This window comes from Gavialis gangeticus, unplaced genomic scaffold (genome assembly GCF_001723915.1).
Source record: "Gavialis gangeticus isolate Ggan-Ray unplaced genomic scaffold, GavGan_comp1, whole genome shotgun sequence".
In the NCBI taxonomy this organism is placed as follows: domain Eukaryota; kingdom Metazoa; phylum Chordata; order Crocodylia; family Gavialidae; genus Gavialis; species Gavialis gangeticus.
In genome coordinates, this window is record NW_017728993.1 from 26,452,488 (window position 1) to 26,467,659 (window position 15,172).

The window sequence follows — 15,172 nt, forward strand, 5'->3', positions numbered from 1 at the left end:
GTTTAAGTGAGGTTGTTGGGGGGGGCGGGGGGGGGTGCCTTTGGGGGCAGCTCCTCGGGACGTGGGCCTGGGTCCATCTGGTCTCTGCTCCTCCAGCATCTGCCGACGAGAGAGCTGGTCTGATAAGAGACCTCAAAACCCCCCAGCTTCTTGCTCCTCCCGGACCGTCGTGGCCGCCGTCTGCTTCACCGGACGGGAGCAGGAATCTCCCTCTGCAGGGAGCAGTACAGGCCTCATGACACACTGCTGAGCAGTCCTGGCTCCGTCGGGCAGCACTCACAGTCCCCCTGGACTCCATCTCCATCCATTGAAGCGGGGCTTCAAACGGGTGAAGGGTCCCAATTTAAACCTTCCCCTCTGACCCGCCGGAGCCTGAGCCTGGCAGGGGCCACGTCTAATACGTCACCTGCCAATACAGAGGGGAAAGAGGGGCACAGCCCCAGCGTTCAGACCCAGGGCATCTCCGGCTGCCCCCAACGCACTTGCAATCAGGGGCAGCCTTCAAGGGCTTGAGTGTTACACGAAAGGAGGGAGCATTTTTGGTCCAGGCATTCGTGCCATCCGTGCCCGAGCTCATGCGAATAGCAGAGGGGCACGTACGGGACGGGGCGAGCAGAGGACGAGGCGTCCGCGGCCACACCTGCCGGCGCGTCAGACACAGTCACTTCTGTGTCCGGGAATATTTATATACTTTGCACAACTGCTGTTTGCCGAGTCTCTCTTGGTGGCTTCCCCACTTCGCTGCAGCCCCCCTTTGAAGTCGGACCAGATGGGAGCTTGGACCAAGGATAAATAAACCGATCGAATCTGAGAAAACAATCCCATGACCGTCCCGGCCCTCCCCGGGCCCGGCGTGGAGATACGGCCGGCACGGGGGGCGGGGTGCTGCTCTGATGCTGGGCCCGCGGCCCCCCGCCCCGGGCCGCGTGCGGTATGTGCTGTTTGCAGGGGGTTGTTTTTCTAACATGGTGAACACATGCTCTCTCCCGAGAACCATTTATTTTACATCGGGGATCCTGGGGCTCTTGACCCAGCGCTTTGCAAGATGGTTTTGTGCTCCTCTCTCTCTCTCGAGGAAGGAAGAGGCATTCCTCCAGCTGCCACCGCGCCGGATGTGCCCTCCGCGGGCCAGGCTCAGCCTCCCTTCCTGCCCACGCCGGAGGTTAGGAGCGATGCGCCGAGGTCAGGGGAGGCGGCGGGGGTCTCCTTGGGGAAGCCGGCTCCTCCGCTTCGCTTGCGAGGGTCTGGACGACGGCGCCAGGACAAAGGACGTGCCCGGCTGTCTCGGGCTCGCCGCCATCCCCCCAGCCTCTTCTCTCTGCAGCGGCCAGCCCTGGAGGCACCTAAATCCCTTCGTCGGCAGAGAAGAGGTCTCGCCCGAACCCTCCCGGCTGCAGGACAGGCTGCCCTCCGAGAGAGCGAGGCATGCCGGGGTGCAACGGGCCACGGGCAGCCGCCTGGCAGGGCAGGCACGGGGACATCCGCTCTCCCCCAGCCCCCGGCAAGTGTGAAACGTGGCCGGCGCAGGAGAGCGATGCATCTCGGCGTAACCCGATCCGTTAACGTGCAGCGCCTCTGATGTGGGCAGCTCTTTATAGCATTAGGGGAGCAACATTTCATGGAAAATTCAATAAATACCCCTGTACAGCCAGACATCTGTAAACAAAGGCTTCCAAATTCAATCAGGCTGTGGGCTCAGAGCAGCCGTTAGGGGCTGGAGCGCGGCACGGCAGACAGGAGAGCAACGGGCGGGGGGAAGGGGGCCGGTTCCGGGAAAAGGGACCCTCTCGTGGCCCCGATCCGTGCCCTGCCACGGGAGAGCATCTCTTTCCAAGTACACAACCGCCCTGGCATGCCGGTGACCGCATGCCACCCTCGGCACTGCAGCAAAGGGCACTGCAGGCGAGTCCTGGGCACGTGGGGGACACGTGGGAGCGTGGCCGGATCCTACAGCGCACGGCCTGGGTCGGATTCGCGGTGTTTGAGGCTGCCGGGCAGCAAAGCTGCAATGTCCCACCTCTGCAAGCAGCGGGGACGCCCCTTGCTCCTGTGCCTGGGGGCCTGCTGCTCCAGGAGCCACGAGCAACAGATGAGCCACGGGGCACCGCTTTGCACTGCTCCTCGTCCACGTCATGCCCCAACACGCCTGAGCAGGCAAACCGCCCCCGGGCACAGCAAATGCACCAACAGCAGCCTAAGGAAGTGCTACCCGGAGAGGGCACCATGCACGACGCTGCCCCGCTACGGCCTGCTGATGGGGCAGGAAGAAGCCAGGATGCTCCCAGGGGCTTTCCGTCAGCCGGCGGGAGCAGCCGGTGGTCCCGGCCACGCTCGCCGGGGTCTTTGCACGCCGATGCTCCCCGAAGAGCATGAAGCAGCTCCCAGCTCTCGGAGACACGGCCCTGGGGCACGGCGGAGCAACCGCAACCCCCTGCCTGCATCGGGGAGGACCTGGGCTCCCGCACCCCACGGCCCCGGGCGCAATGTCCATCCACGGGGCAGGCCGAGCCTGGCATCCGTCTCCGCCTGCCCCCCGAGGGCCTTTTGCCTTCCAGCCCCATCAGGCTCCCGGCACAGGCCGCCGCGCGCCCAGGCCAGCAGATATAATAAATAGTGCCTGGCTCCGCGGGCGGTGGCGGCAAGCTATGGCCCAGGGGACAGGAAGGTTAGTGGGATTGTGATCTAATACCCGGGGCTGGCAGCTCGGCGCTCTCAGGGGAGAGATTTCCACAGCTATTGCAGGGAAAACAATCACCGCTTGGGTTATTACACTTCATTTATGGGTCTGTGCAGAGAGCACAGCCGGAGAGGCCTGGAAATCGGGGAGAGGAAGGGGTGAGACCCCCACGAACCGGGGCACTGGAGCGCGCCCTGGGGAGACCGGGACGGAGGGAGGTTTGACACTGTTCAACCCCGGCCCGGACCCAGGCTTGGTGCTGGGACGCCGCGGCACAGTGGGAAGAGCTCACCTGGGACCCCCGCTCCCCGCCCCAGATCAAAGCAGCAGCTGCCCCATTGCTCGCGGGTGGGATGCAAGCGGCGAGGGGCGCCTGCGCCCCTGCCTCCAGCCAGCTGCCCGGGAAATGGGCCTGCGACCGCCCGCTAATTAGTTGACACTTGGGCTGTCCAAACACGCTGCCTTCCTCCGCCTGGCCTCCCCCAGGAAGTGGAGCCGGGGCAGAGGGCTGGGGGCGAAGCCCGGGCACATTCTTGCAGTTAATATTGCGGCTGGCTGTTTCCAAGGGGAGCGAGGCCAGGGTCTCCCCTCCCCTCCGCTGCCGAGGACCCCGTGTCGGGGGCTGCGGGATGGGGCTGGGGGGGTTCACCTGAGCTCTGCACCTCCCTCCGGGCTGCTACACGGTCTGCCACGGTGCCACCGGCTCCTGCGGCCCCTGGCCCCAAATCCCCATCTGGACGCTGCACAGTTGAAGGCCTAGAGTTAGCACCCATGGCTGCAAGAGGGAGACTGCGGGGCCTTTCAGCCTGCATAACTCCCTGAATAAAGCCAAGTCTCCACCTGAGCCATATGAGCAAGCGACACCCGGCGCGTTGGGGACAGCAGACTGTTTCCTGCAGGGTTCACACGCCCGCGGCAAAGCCCCGGGGCAAACGGTGCAGGATCCAGGCCTCGCTCTACGGGGTCATCCCCCAGCAAGGCACAGAGGGGGAAGGCCAGGGGCCGAGCGCGGCGAGGGCGCTGTTCACAGCGGATCCACTGCTGGACCCACGTCCTCTGTGTGCCCAGGTGCGAGCAGCCAGCCAAGCCCGCCGTGCTCCTGGTGCGCCCCAGAGACCGGCGCGGTACCGCGGCCCTGACCCAGCCTCGCCCGACTCAGCACGGGTTCATGGCTTGCAACTCCTGCACTGGCTCAGAGCATCTCCCTCTGCCCCGGCTGGGCTGGGCACCAGCTCAGAGCATCACCCGGGGCTTCGGGGCACCAGCCCAGAGCATCTCCCTCAACCCGGGGCTGGGCAGAGGAGCGCGACGTGACGCAGGACAAGGCCAAGTGACTTCCGAAGTGAAATGGATGCTGGCTGGAAAGCCTGTCCCTGCCTCCCTCCTCTCCCCGGGCTCTCCCCCTCCCCGCGGGCTCTCACACACAGAGCTGTTAAGATCAGCCCCCACGGAAAAATGCCCAATTTGTCATGTCATGTCCAGCTGTTAACCTCCCGTTGCTGAGCCATAGGGAAGACTTGCTTTCTCCTATTTATTTATTTGCCACTTGGACAATAGACGGCCCCAGGCCTGCTGAGCTCTTCATAATAAAGCCACCAACGATCTCTTCTCCCCGCGGCCCCCCCAGCCCTCCCGTCCTCCCCCTACCCCCATGTCAACAGCACCAGCCGAGCTGCAGGTGTCAGTGGGTATTAACCCCTGCTTCGCTCCTGGCTCCATTGAAAGACAATCAGGCCCCGTTGGGGAAGAGCGCGGAGGGGGGCAAGGGCTGGGAGGTCTCTGGGGCTCAGCTCACGTGGAAGGCTCAGTACAAAGAGGAAGCGGAGGAAAAGGGCAGGCGATAACCATCGCTCCGGAAAGCTTATTGCACTGCTTTGGGGATGCTGAGAGAGGGAGCGGCCGCGCGAAGAATAGGGCCGTGCACCACCCAGAGAGTTTCCAGGCGGAGGCCCAGGGCCGGCGTGCTCGCCGCAGCCCTGGGGACACTTAGCAACCGTGTCAAGGGGACAGGAGCCTGCCAGCCACCACGGGGGGGGCCCGCACCCAGCCGGGGTGCAACGGGGGTCGTGCCCCGAAAGGGAGACCCCGGCTTCCCCGCGTTGCATGTGCGAGGCGCTCGAGGAGAGCCACTTAGCCAGACCCAACAGGAGGAGATGAGAGGGGCACATAGTGGGGAGAAGGGGGGTACGGCCCTGACGTGCCTCCGCAATGAGGCCGACCCCAAGCATGCGCACGTCCCACCTTTCCTGCTTGGGGACTGGGGTGTTTCCCCCCCCAGTATTTACCCTGGAGCATGATGGTGGAGGGCTCTCGGCAGGGGAAGGGCAGCTTTCGGTGCTGGGTTTGCTGCAGCCCCTGCACCAGACGGGCAGCAAGCACCAGCTCGCGGGCCACCGGTCTCCACGGGCTTGCTGGCATGAGACCCCCTTGGGATCCCACCAGGCCCCATCTGATTTTAGGGGACTCGGCCAAGGGCAGCGTCTTTAGGGACAGGGAAACTGAGGCACAGAGCAGAGCAGCTGGGTGCAGTGGAGAGGGTCTGAACATGCAGGAGCGGCGCATCCGGTCCATGGTCCCTTGGTCCAGATCACACCGCAGGTCTCTTTTGGGGCCGGGAACAGCTCCCAGGCCGACCGCTCCCCGCTCCGTTGCCAGAGCGAGCCAGTGGGGACCAGCCTGGTCCTGGGCACGTCACAAGGGACGTCTCCGTCTCAGGTTTTTAGTGTGCTTTGAGCTGCCAACTGCACCACAAGGGCCACTCGGCAGTGTTGAAGGTGGAGTTGTGTGTGTGTGTATATATATATATATATATAGGAATAAATATTTTTGCAAAAAAAGCAGCCCAGTTGCAATGAATCTCCATCTCTGGAGCACGCACCCCACAGCCCCGAATGTCTTGCTGGGATGCAGCCACGTCCGGAGCAGCGCGCGGCATCTGCGATGCACGGCGGGAGGAGGAGGGGACCGGAGGCGAACGCCGTGTGCCCACAAAACCTGCTCCGGGGTCAGCACCGTGCATCGCTCAAGCTGCGGGCGACTTGGGTGCTTTGGGGCAGACGGACCATGAGCTCTGGTGGGATCTGAACCCAGGCCCTGGGGCGTGCAGACCCCTCCTGACCCTGACAGCAGGCGAGCTCCCACCATGATGGTTTTGGCCCAGGTGGTTTTACTAGAGATCTCGTTCTTCGGGCCTCAAATGACGCGGTGTCGCGGCGGGTGGAGACCTGCCCTTCGCCCCCTGCCAGAGCTTAATTCCTCCCAGGGGCTACACAAGTTAGGGTGACGGGGGATTGCTCTTTGGGTCTTTCCCTAGCTTGCTCCTTCAGCCTTTTGGCTTGGTGCATCTATGTGATGAACAGCTGCAGGCCTCAGATCTGGACCCAGATCTTTTTGCATTTGCCTCTTTGACAATAAATTGTCACTCCGGTTCCCGCAAAGGTCCCGGTGCCAAGCAGATGAGCGGGGCAGGCACGCTGGCCTGCCTGCCTTCCCGGGGTCTACGGCATTTTATGCACCGCTCGGGTGGTGCTAGGATCACTGTTCAACGTGCAAGGGGCAGACATGAAATCTCAGTTAATCTGGGATAATGAAGAGAGAAAAGGGGGGGTGGCGAGAGGAGAAGGAAGTTTTAAGTCACTAATAAAACCCAAACACAAGCAGTTTGCAGTAGCAAGCAGCTCGGAGCGGTGCCGTGCTCTAGCCGAGGGCCCGGTGCCATAAATAACTTCCCTGAGCGAAAGCAGAGGAGAGCGGGAGAGCGAGGACGCAACAACACAAAATTTTTCATTTTTCTCCATAAATCATTTCAGCGTGCGATAATATTTGTTTTTTCTAATGAGTCTCCTGTGATCCATTCTGGGAGCTAACATCAGGGCCTGTCAGGGGGTGATGTGTGGTGCACTTCAACGCTTTACAAAAACTGCCGGCTACACAGATTTTTTTCCCCTTCTTCCTGATGCTAAGTACGAACGCAGCCAATTTTTTTTTCCTCTCTCTCTCGGGGGCTGGTGGGTCTTTCTCCCTGGGCTGGGAGCACTTTGGTCCCCAGGCCACAAAGGGCACGGCTAAGGGAGCCAGGTGAGGATCCCCGTTTGCTCCCCTGCCACACCTCCGCTTTCTTCTCGCCTTTGGGAAGAGCACGTGCCCACGCCGGCCAGCCCAGAAAGCCGGGGGAGAGCGAGACGTCGTCAGGAGAAACCCGCAGCGGTGCACACCCCCGTGCGAGGGAATGACCTGAACGATGCAAAGACTCAGCAACTCACGGCACTGGCGACCTCCTCGATGTACAACCCGGTGTCAATCCGGAGGGCTATTGCTGCTAGATAAATCACCTGCCTTCCCCGTTTCCCCATCCCAGATCCCCCTCGGCTGCATTTGGGGGTCTGTTACCCGCAGACCTAATGCCTGGTTTCCAGCATGGGTGGAAACAGGCAGCCTGGCATCCATGGGCAGCCACGACCCTGGTCTGCACCCCCCACTATCAGCCCCTGCTCAGGCTGCCTTCCTCGGGCAGGGGCTGGACCCGATGATCCCTTCCAGCCCTAATGGATCTGTGAATCCATGGATAACAATGCAGAGCCAGCAAACTTAGTCACTGAAGCCGAGGCTGCTCCTAGCATCACCATCATCAGCATTATGATTATTACTATTAACGCCATTGTTGCAGCGCACGTCCATCGCCGTGGGTCCAACGGGAGCAATGGAGCAAGAGGTGGTGCAGTCTCCATCCTTGGAGGTGTTGAAGACCCGGCTGGACAAAGCATTGTCTGGGATGACATAGTTGGGACTGGTCCTGCTTGGAGCAGGGGGTTGGACTAGATGCGACCCCCCGAGGTCCCTTCCAGGCCAAATTTTCTAGGATCCCAAGTGCCTTCCAGCTGGGGCTTGCTCTATTTGTGAACGGGACGGGCTAACAGGCACGTGAGTCGGTACCAGGACTTGCCTGGGCCCTTCCAGCCCCGTGGGCAATTCTGACAGCAAATCCCATCCTGGTGCGACGATTGCCACGACTGGGCGACGGCGGAGCTGGAGGGACGGGCACGAGACGGGAAGCGGATCCATGCCAGCCGGTGAGGACTCTTGGGTTACTAACGATGACTAGTAACTCCCAGACCCCGGGAGCGGATGGTTTCTGCTTCGACCTGCCCCAGCAGTGCAACTGCAGCCCAGGCTCCCAGCGTTCCCAGCAGGCCGGTCAGCGAGCCATGGAGACCGAGCTCCTCTCACCTGGGAGCCAAGAGTGAGTCACGCTGGCAGAGCCGTCCTGGGGACGTGCCCGCGGCCCGCAGAAACGGAGACGTCCAGTCTCCAGGGAGGTCAGTGCAACACCAAAGGCACTCGAGAGGCAGCGATCATCCCAGCGAGGTGCAGAGAGCGCGCGGGAGAAATACAGAGCAAGGTGGGGGGAGGAGGAATGCCGCCGGGAGCAAACCGGCTGCTCTCAACAGCTCGCCAACAAGCTCTGGCCACGCTCCGGACCCTGCACCCGGGGCGCGGAGGATGCTCCGGCCGCACCGGGCAGCCAAAGGGGCGACAAGCGGTAGCGGCAACTTCGCTCCGATCTCTCCCCTGCCAGAGCCGAGGCTGCTCTTACCATCATCATCACCATCATCATCAGCATGATTATTATTACGAACATCATTGTTACGCGGCTTCCAGGAGGAAGCTCTTAACGCCGGGCGCCGGGAGAAAGGCAAGCTGGCGAGACCTTCAGGGAGCCGTAACGTGGCGGGGCCCAGCTCCCAGCCTGTTTACTCTGTGCCAACGTATGCGAGAAGGAGGGAGAGAAAAAGGGAGAGGTAGTGAGATAAACACTGTCATGGGCCGTTTCCATCATCTACTCACAAGAGCATAATAAAGCCCTTGTAATATACTGGAACTTGTGTGGTCCCGGGGTCTAATTTGCATACTAATTACTCAGTGCAAATGGGAACGGGAGGTAGGGGGGAGGGCGCGCGGGTGAGGGGGACTGGACTATTTGCTCTGCCATTTCATATCATGCTAACAAGCTAATCCGGCGTGCAGTTAGCTCCTGATATATAACTGCTCATTAGTATTATAATAAAGTACATGAAACAACCATAAAACGTTATATACTGCACAAGTGTTGTTTTCTTGCCAATTATCTGCGGGCGGATTTATCACCGCAGTTGTTGCAAATTCCCCTTGGTGAGGTTTGCGTCGAATAAAGAAAGGTGTTGGTGGGGGGGGAGCCGGCGGGGGCTGCCTTCAAGGGGGAGAACATGTGTTTTCTTAAGTAGCACTTACCGATGCGCCATTTCATAGGAGAGAGGGGGGACGCCGCGTCGCAGGAGGCTACGAAGGAAAAGGGAGCCAGCAGGACAACGGGATCCCAGCGCCTCCGGCCTGGCCAGGCTCCTGCTCCCGTTGCACCCTCGTCCACACCAGCTCCCGTTTCCTCTCCAGATCCCAGATACCCCCTCGAGCTCCCGCGGACGTCCCGGGGGGGCACACGCTGCTCTGTCCGCTCCGTCAGTGACACCCCTGGACTTGCCCCGGACAGATGTGCGCTCCTGGGGATGCACAGCCGGGGACCGGACTGAGGGATGCTGACAAAACGGCTGGGAAAGGCATTGCTGCCCCTGCCCCCCCTCCAGGAGCTGGCCGGAGCGCCCCGCTGTCCACACTGGCACCCCACAGCCGCACGGCCCCAATTTCTGCGGCCCCGCAAGGGCCCTAGACAGGGCAGGTCACCTGCCTTCCCCCATCGCAGGCTTCCTTGGACATGTGCAGCCCCTGGGGAGCTCGGTCCGGCCCGGCAGATGGCTGACGTGTCTGCACCAAGGCAGGGAATGGGAGAAAACTGATGTCCTCCCAGCCTGGGAGCAGGGAGCAGCCCCAAGTCATCCCAGGCCAAACCACAAGGATTTCAGCCCCATGGTGAGCAGCCTAGAGCATGCAACGGTCCCCCTTCTTCTCAGCCACAGCCAGGCCGCGTCCCTCCAGCCCCACCTGGGTGTCCTGGAGCGTGAAGAGGGTCAGGAGCCCCGTTTGGGGGGCCGCGAGGCTGCCACCTTCACCAGGTTGGGCCCGTGCGGGAGCTGACGCCCAGCGCCGAGTCCGTTCTTCGCTTTCCTTCTTGGTGGCCACGGGCTGCAGGGCACAGGCCACGGGGGCAGGTGCACCAGATGCACCCCACGCCTGCCCCCGCCCCATCTGGGGTGCTCACGGGGGCACGGGCCTGGGGGCTCATGCTTGCAGAGGGGCTCCGATGAGACTGCAGACCCCCCTCGCCCAAAACGGGGGGCCGGGGCCTGCTGCAGAAGGGAGGCAGGTCGTGGGCTTTCCCAAGCTCACAGGAACTCATGTACCTTGTGGCATATTCACACGTGCACACGCACGCACGCCCCACTGCTCTACAATGTAAGCCCCCTGCCCTCTTGCCGGCATTCCTGCCTTTCCTCCTCACGGCAAAGGCTCCTGCACACGCTGCGCACATGGATGTGCTCACAAGGGCACGCACGGATACAGTCAGCAGCTACCAGGGTGCAGTCCCTCTTACACACGCGCGCACATGTCTGCACAAGCATAATCACAGTTAGACCCCAACCTGAGCGCAGTCCCTCTGATACATGACATGCACACAAACACATGCACGTGTGCAGGTGTGCACTTACACACACACACAAGGATACTCAATCAGCCCCCCATCTGAGTGCAGTCCTGCTCATGCATCACACATGTGCACAAACACACATGCGAGTGTGCACATACACCCCCCCCCAGGGATACACACTCAGCCCCAACCTGTGTGCAGACTCTCCCACATATCAGGCACACAGACACATGCATGCACAGACACAAAGATAGTCAGTCCCTACTTGGGTCCCTCCTATATCGCACACACACGTGCACATGCACGACACATACAGTCAGCCCCTACTTCGGTCCTCCCCACACCGCCTGCACATACAGATCCAGTCAGCCCCTACTTGGGTCCCTCACCCATCACTCGCACCCCACACGTGTGCATGCACACGCACGCAGACACACATGCACGCAAGCACCCTTGCTGCGCGGAGTTTGCTTATTTACGGCTTGCTGCCGTCGGCGGGGCGCCATCTCAGCCCATAATCAGAGGCATGATATCCATTCTGCCGCCAGCGGGGAGTGAATCGCGGCCGCGCCACCGCCCCCTCCACGCTCGCCAGCTCCACAATACGGGCGCAGAGGGCGACGACCCCTGACAGCCCCACGCAGCCTTCGCGGGGCTGGACCCCGGTTTCGGAGCCGAGTTCAGGGGGCAAAGAGGGCACGAAGGCAGACGCCCGCACTTACTGTCGGCCTCTGTGCCCAGCCGGGCCGGGAGGAAAGGGGGCTCGCTCCCCTCGCCTGCGCGGCTGGATGGGGGGGCACATCCGCATCCTCTCGCTGGTCTTCCCCGGGTGCAAAGGGAAGAGGGTGCAACTCAGGCCTGTGCCAGGGAGAGGATCGGGCCGTTGCAACCGACGTCCGAACAGGCACCGCCGGACCCGGAGAGCTCGGAGACCCCGGGTGGGAGCCGCTGCGGCCGTCGGCACCGGGGCGCAGCCCCCGAGATAGGCTGCCGGCTGGGAGGGGAACTCCTGCTTGCGGCTCTTTCCCAGGAGATAAATAGAGCGCAGTAAAAAGATTGCTACATCCTTTCAATAAAGATTTTTCCTCTTTCCCAGACAGCTTGTGAAATGTTTTAAAAGCTTCTCACATTTCCAGTGAAACCCACAGAGAAGAATTCTGCTTGTTATCAGCCCTGGACGCCCCTGATAGACGGATGACATTTTTCCCCTCCTTTCTCTCTCCTTCTTTCTCTCTTTTTTTTCCCCCTCTTCCCTTTTACAAGCTGAAAAGAGAGTCACAGTGTGTTTTATAACCGGCTCTCTGCATTTCAAAAGCTCCATGTGAGCTCTCTGCTAACCCCGATAAGCCCAGGGCTCTTAGCGTCTTAAATACCTTTGACAAGCTATACATTACAGCGCTAATAATTTGCCAAATTTGCGCCCATAATATGATATCTGTAAAACGTCAAGGGCGGTAATGCGATTAGCGGCCTCAAATGAAATATCGAACATTCTGCGTTTAGGCCCTGAATAGGGGAGAAAGGAAAGGAAATCAATCTCCAAAGCAGGAGGGAAAGAGGTGATAAGCGCGCAATAAAAAAAAGAAACAGGGAGCGCGGAGCCGGGCCGGGCGCAGGGAGCATCTTGCTCCAAAACCACCGCAGCCAACAACAACAACAAAAAGAAAAACTTTTGCAAACGAGCCCGATGCCAAGGCGCCGAATAGCATTTGGTCGCCCTAACAACCCCGGTTGGGCCGATGGAGCGGGTGGGAGGAGAGGAGGGGTCTGCCCTTTCCCCCCAGCCCCCCCACTGACTCTCCGCCCCAAACAGTTCGGGTCCATAAAACACAGGATGTGAAATTACAAGTAGTCGCAGGGTGGCCTCTCCCCTCCCGCGCCCGCACTCGAGGTGCAGGAATCGTAATGCGCTAATTATCTGAAACCGCTCCGGGAGAAAAGGAGCTGTCACATACCAGGCTGCAGACTAAATAACAACATCCCACACCTGCGGCTTTATGAGCCGGGGCCGAGCCCCGCGCGGGCTGGGGGGCTGCGCAGTTCTCACCCGCGCAGCGGACAGTCTCCGGCCAGCCCCACGGCCGGGGTGGCGTGACCCCGGCATCCATCTGCATATGCAAATCACCCGGCATGTCGGGCGCGCTCTTTGCATTTGGATTGACATGGAAATTCATCCGGGGGTCTCGGCCGACCCGTGGGGCAGGGGGAGGGACAGGGCGAGTTATCACAATGCCAGGAGAAATGTCGCGGCTACTTGCCAACGGAGCCAGACGCGGCTGCTGGGAACGTGGAGGCCCCCAAAAGCACGACGGCTAGGAGCGGGCGGGCAGGCAGGGCCTGCTCGCACGCCTCCGCTTGCTGTGCACGCAGAGCCGCCGTGTGCCGGATTGGACCCCGGGTCCGTCTCGCCCAGCATCCGACATCATGCGGCGGCACAGAGCGGAGGCTGGAGGGAGAGCGACTGGGTCGGAGCAGGGTTTTCCCCCGTTCCTCTCCCCCTTGCACTGCAGGGCTGATGCAGAGGCCGTGCCCCTGGCTCCCCTGCTCGAGAGCAACCGACCACGCACGTGTCCCACCCTCGGTGACTGGCTAAATCATCAGCTTCCACTGCAACGAGCTCCACATTTTAATGACACGCCGGGTGCAATTACAACCGGGTGGAAATGAATGCCCTCGCATTAGTTAGAGGTGCTGGTTGTAGCCGCGTTGGAGGCAGACAAGGTTTTTTTGGGTAAATCTTGTATTAAACCAACTTCAGACACCTGAAAGCTTGCAAAGAACAATTTTTCCGACTATTTTAGTCGGTCTAATAAAAGATATCACATTTACCCAAAGAACTTTGTCTGCCTTGCATTAGTTATACACATCTTTGTTTCCTGTTTTGATGCCAAATCCCACCCGGGAAGCGCCACTTTTGAGGTTCGACCGAGCTCGTGGGCTCCAACTTGCCACCAGGGAGGGGGAAACCGTGGTCCTTTCCATGGGGAATTGCCCCTGGACTCCTTCCATGGAGGATTAACTATGGCCCATCTGATGGGAGAAGGGCAGCGCTGTCCCCACCCACCAGCCCAGTTCAACACAGGCTGGCACCATGAACCCCTCCGCAGGTCACCATCCCGCTTCCTATTGCAACGGCCAGCACATGGCTTTGCACCCCCGTAAGGATCCCTCTCACCCCACAGGGTGCATCCTTGCCCGCTGCACACAGGGGTGGATGCCACCCAACAAAGCCGGGGGGGTGAAGTCCCTCGAGCCTGGAGGGAGGCCCGGCAGCTGGTCCAAAAGGGAGACTGGACTGGGATACGCGGCATCGGTACCAGCCTCCTCGCTGACCTGCACCCTTGGAGGTCTGTCCCCTGGCAGGGAACATGGGAACTAGACCCAGGGCTGCTCAGAGCCAGCCATGAGCTTCCCAATTCAGGGCTTTCCAGGGCAGAGGGCTCGATCTAGACCCCTCTCCTGATCCATCCGGGAGAGGAAGGTGCTGAGCCCCCTCCTCCGGCCGGCGCGGGGTCTGCTCCCCCGGCCGAGCATGGAATGGTCATTAGACGGCCACTTCTTGCGGCACCACGAGTCATTAAAGCCAGGCGGGCTTGGGGAGCCATCAGCGCTGGCCAAACGACTTCCCCAGATGTGGCTGGTTCTCAGGATGTGGGAGCCCCCACGGACGCCCACCTCCGCCGGGCCTGGCTCCTCCAGACAAAACATTCCCAGCGTTCGGCCCTCCGCCCGGGACCCCGCTCGCCAGGGCTTTCTAGGCCATTTAGCAGGAGGCACCGCTTGGTTTTGAACAGATGTTTCTCCCCAGCAGCCCCCGCGGTCGGCAAACGAGTTTTGCACACTCGTGCGAGCCCCGTCAGGTGCGCACGCCCGCACAGAGCACCACGCGGACGGTGCAGGGAGAGCCAGTCGCGCAGACACAGGCCCTCCCCGCGAAGGGCAGGAAGGATGGGCCAGCTGCTAGGCACGAGCACAGGCTCTGGGAAGCCCGAGCTCAGAGAAATCCCAGAGCCTTGGGGCTGGCAGGGAGCCCCAAAGGTCACACCTAGTGCAGGATCAGCCCCATCCAAACCAGCCCAGACAAACCCCGTGTCCAACCTCGGAGCAACTTGACATACGGCACCCAGCACAGCCCAGAGGCCTGAGACATCCCCATAGCAGAGCACAGGCACTGCTGCACCTAGATGCTCCCTGGTTGATGCCTGTCCAGCCTCTCCTTGAACCCCTCCAGGGATGAAGTTTCCCTTTCCCACGGCCGCCCTGCTCTGACAGCGAAGAAATGTTTCCTAAGATCCAACCTAAACCTGCTTTGCTGCAACGTCAAGCCACTGGTCCATGCCCTGCTGCCTGCAGTGAGAGAAAAGGAGCTCTCTCTCTCCTCCACGGCCATGCAGGAGACGCTCTCATGCCCCTCTTGGCACCTCTTCTGCAAGCTGAACGTGCCCGGCTCCACCAGCCTCTCCTCGCCTGCCTTGCCTTCCAAGCTCTGGATCACGTTCATCTCCTGCCTCTGGACCCTCTCCAACTTCTCCACATCCTTTTTTCAAACATGGAGCCCAGAACGGTGCACACTGCTCTGGCAGACGAGGTTTTTTGGGTAGATGTGATATCTTTTATTAGACCAACTAAACAGTTGGAAAAATTGCTTGTTGCAAGCTTTCAGGCACAAACGTGCTATTTCAGGCATAGAGAGAGAGTCTGCTGGTGAATCGTGTACTCCCCTAGGTAAAATACAAGCCAATATGCAAAATGCAGGTCTGGGAAAATGTAAACGTGGGGGTCCTTGGACCAGCATGGCTACAACCAACATCACACATACACATACACTGCTCTAGCATTCAAGTCCCTGCTCTGGCACGTGCTCCCTGTGCCACCTGGGGAGGAAATCTGTGCCCCTGTGCAGAGGAGTACAAGGTGTC

General features: G+C 60.7%; 1 protein-coding gene and 1 long non-coding RNA gene across 7 annotated transcripts in view; one reads left to right on the forward strand and one right to left on the reverse strand.

Moving 5' to 3' along the window:
- The window catches only part of LOC109286745, a 15,888-nt gene extending 3,137 nt beyond the window's left edge, over window positions 1-12,751 (forward strand). Inside the window, exons 2-3 of the long non-coding RNA XR_002094664.1 lie at window positions 2,200-2,202; window positions 12,694-12,751. This is a non-coding gene — a long non-coding RNA (uncharacterized LOC109286745). The remainder of the gene's footprint in view (window positions 1-2,199; window positions 2,203-12,693) is intronic.
- The window catches only part of RNF220 (ring finger protein 220), a 241,196-nt gene that overhangs the window by 155,395 nt on the left and 70,629 nt on the right, over window positions 1-15,172 (reverse strand). The gene's annotated exons all lie outside the window — the stretch shown is intronic.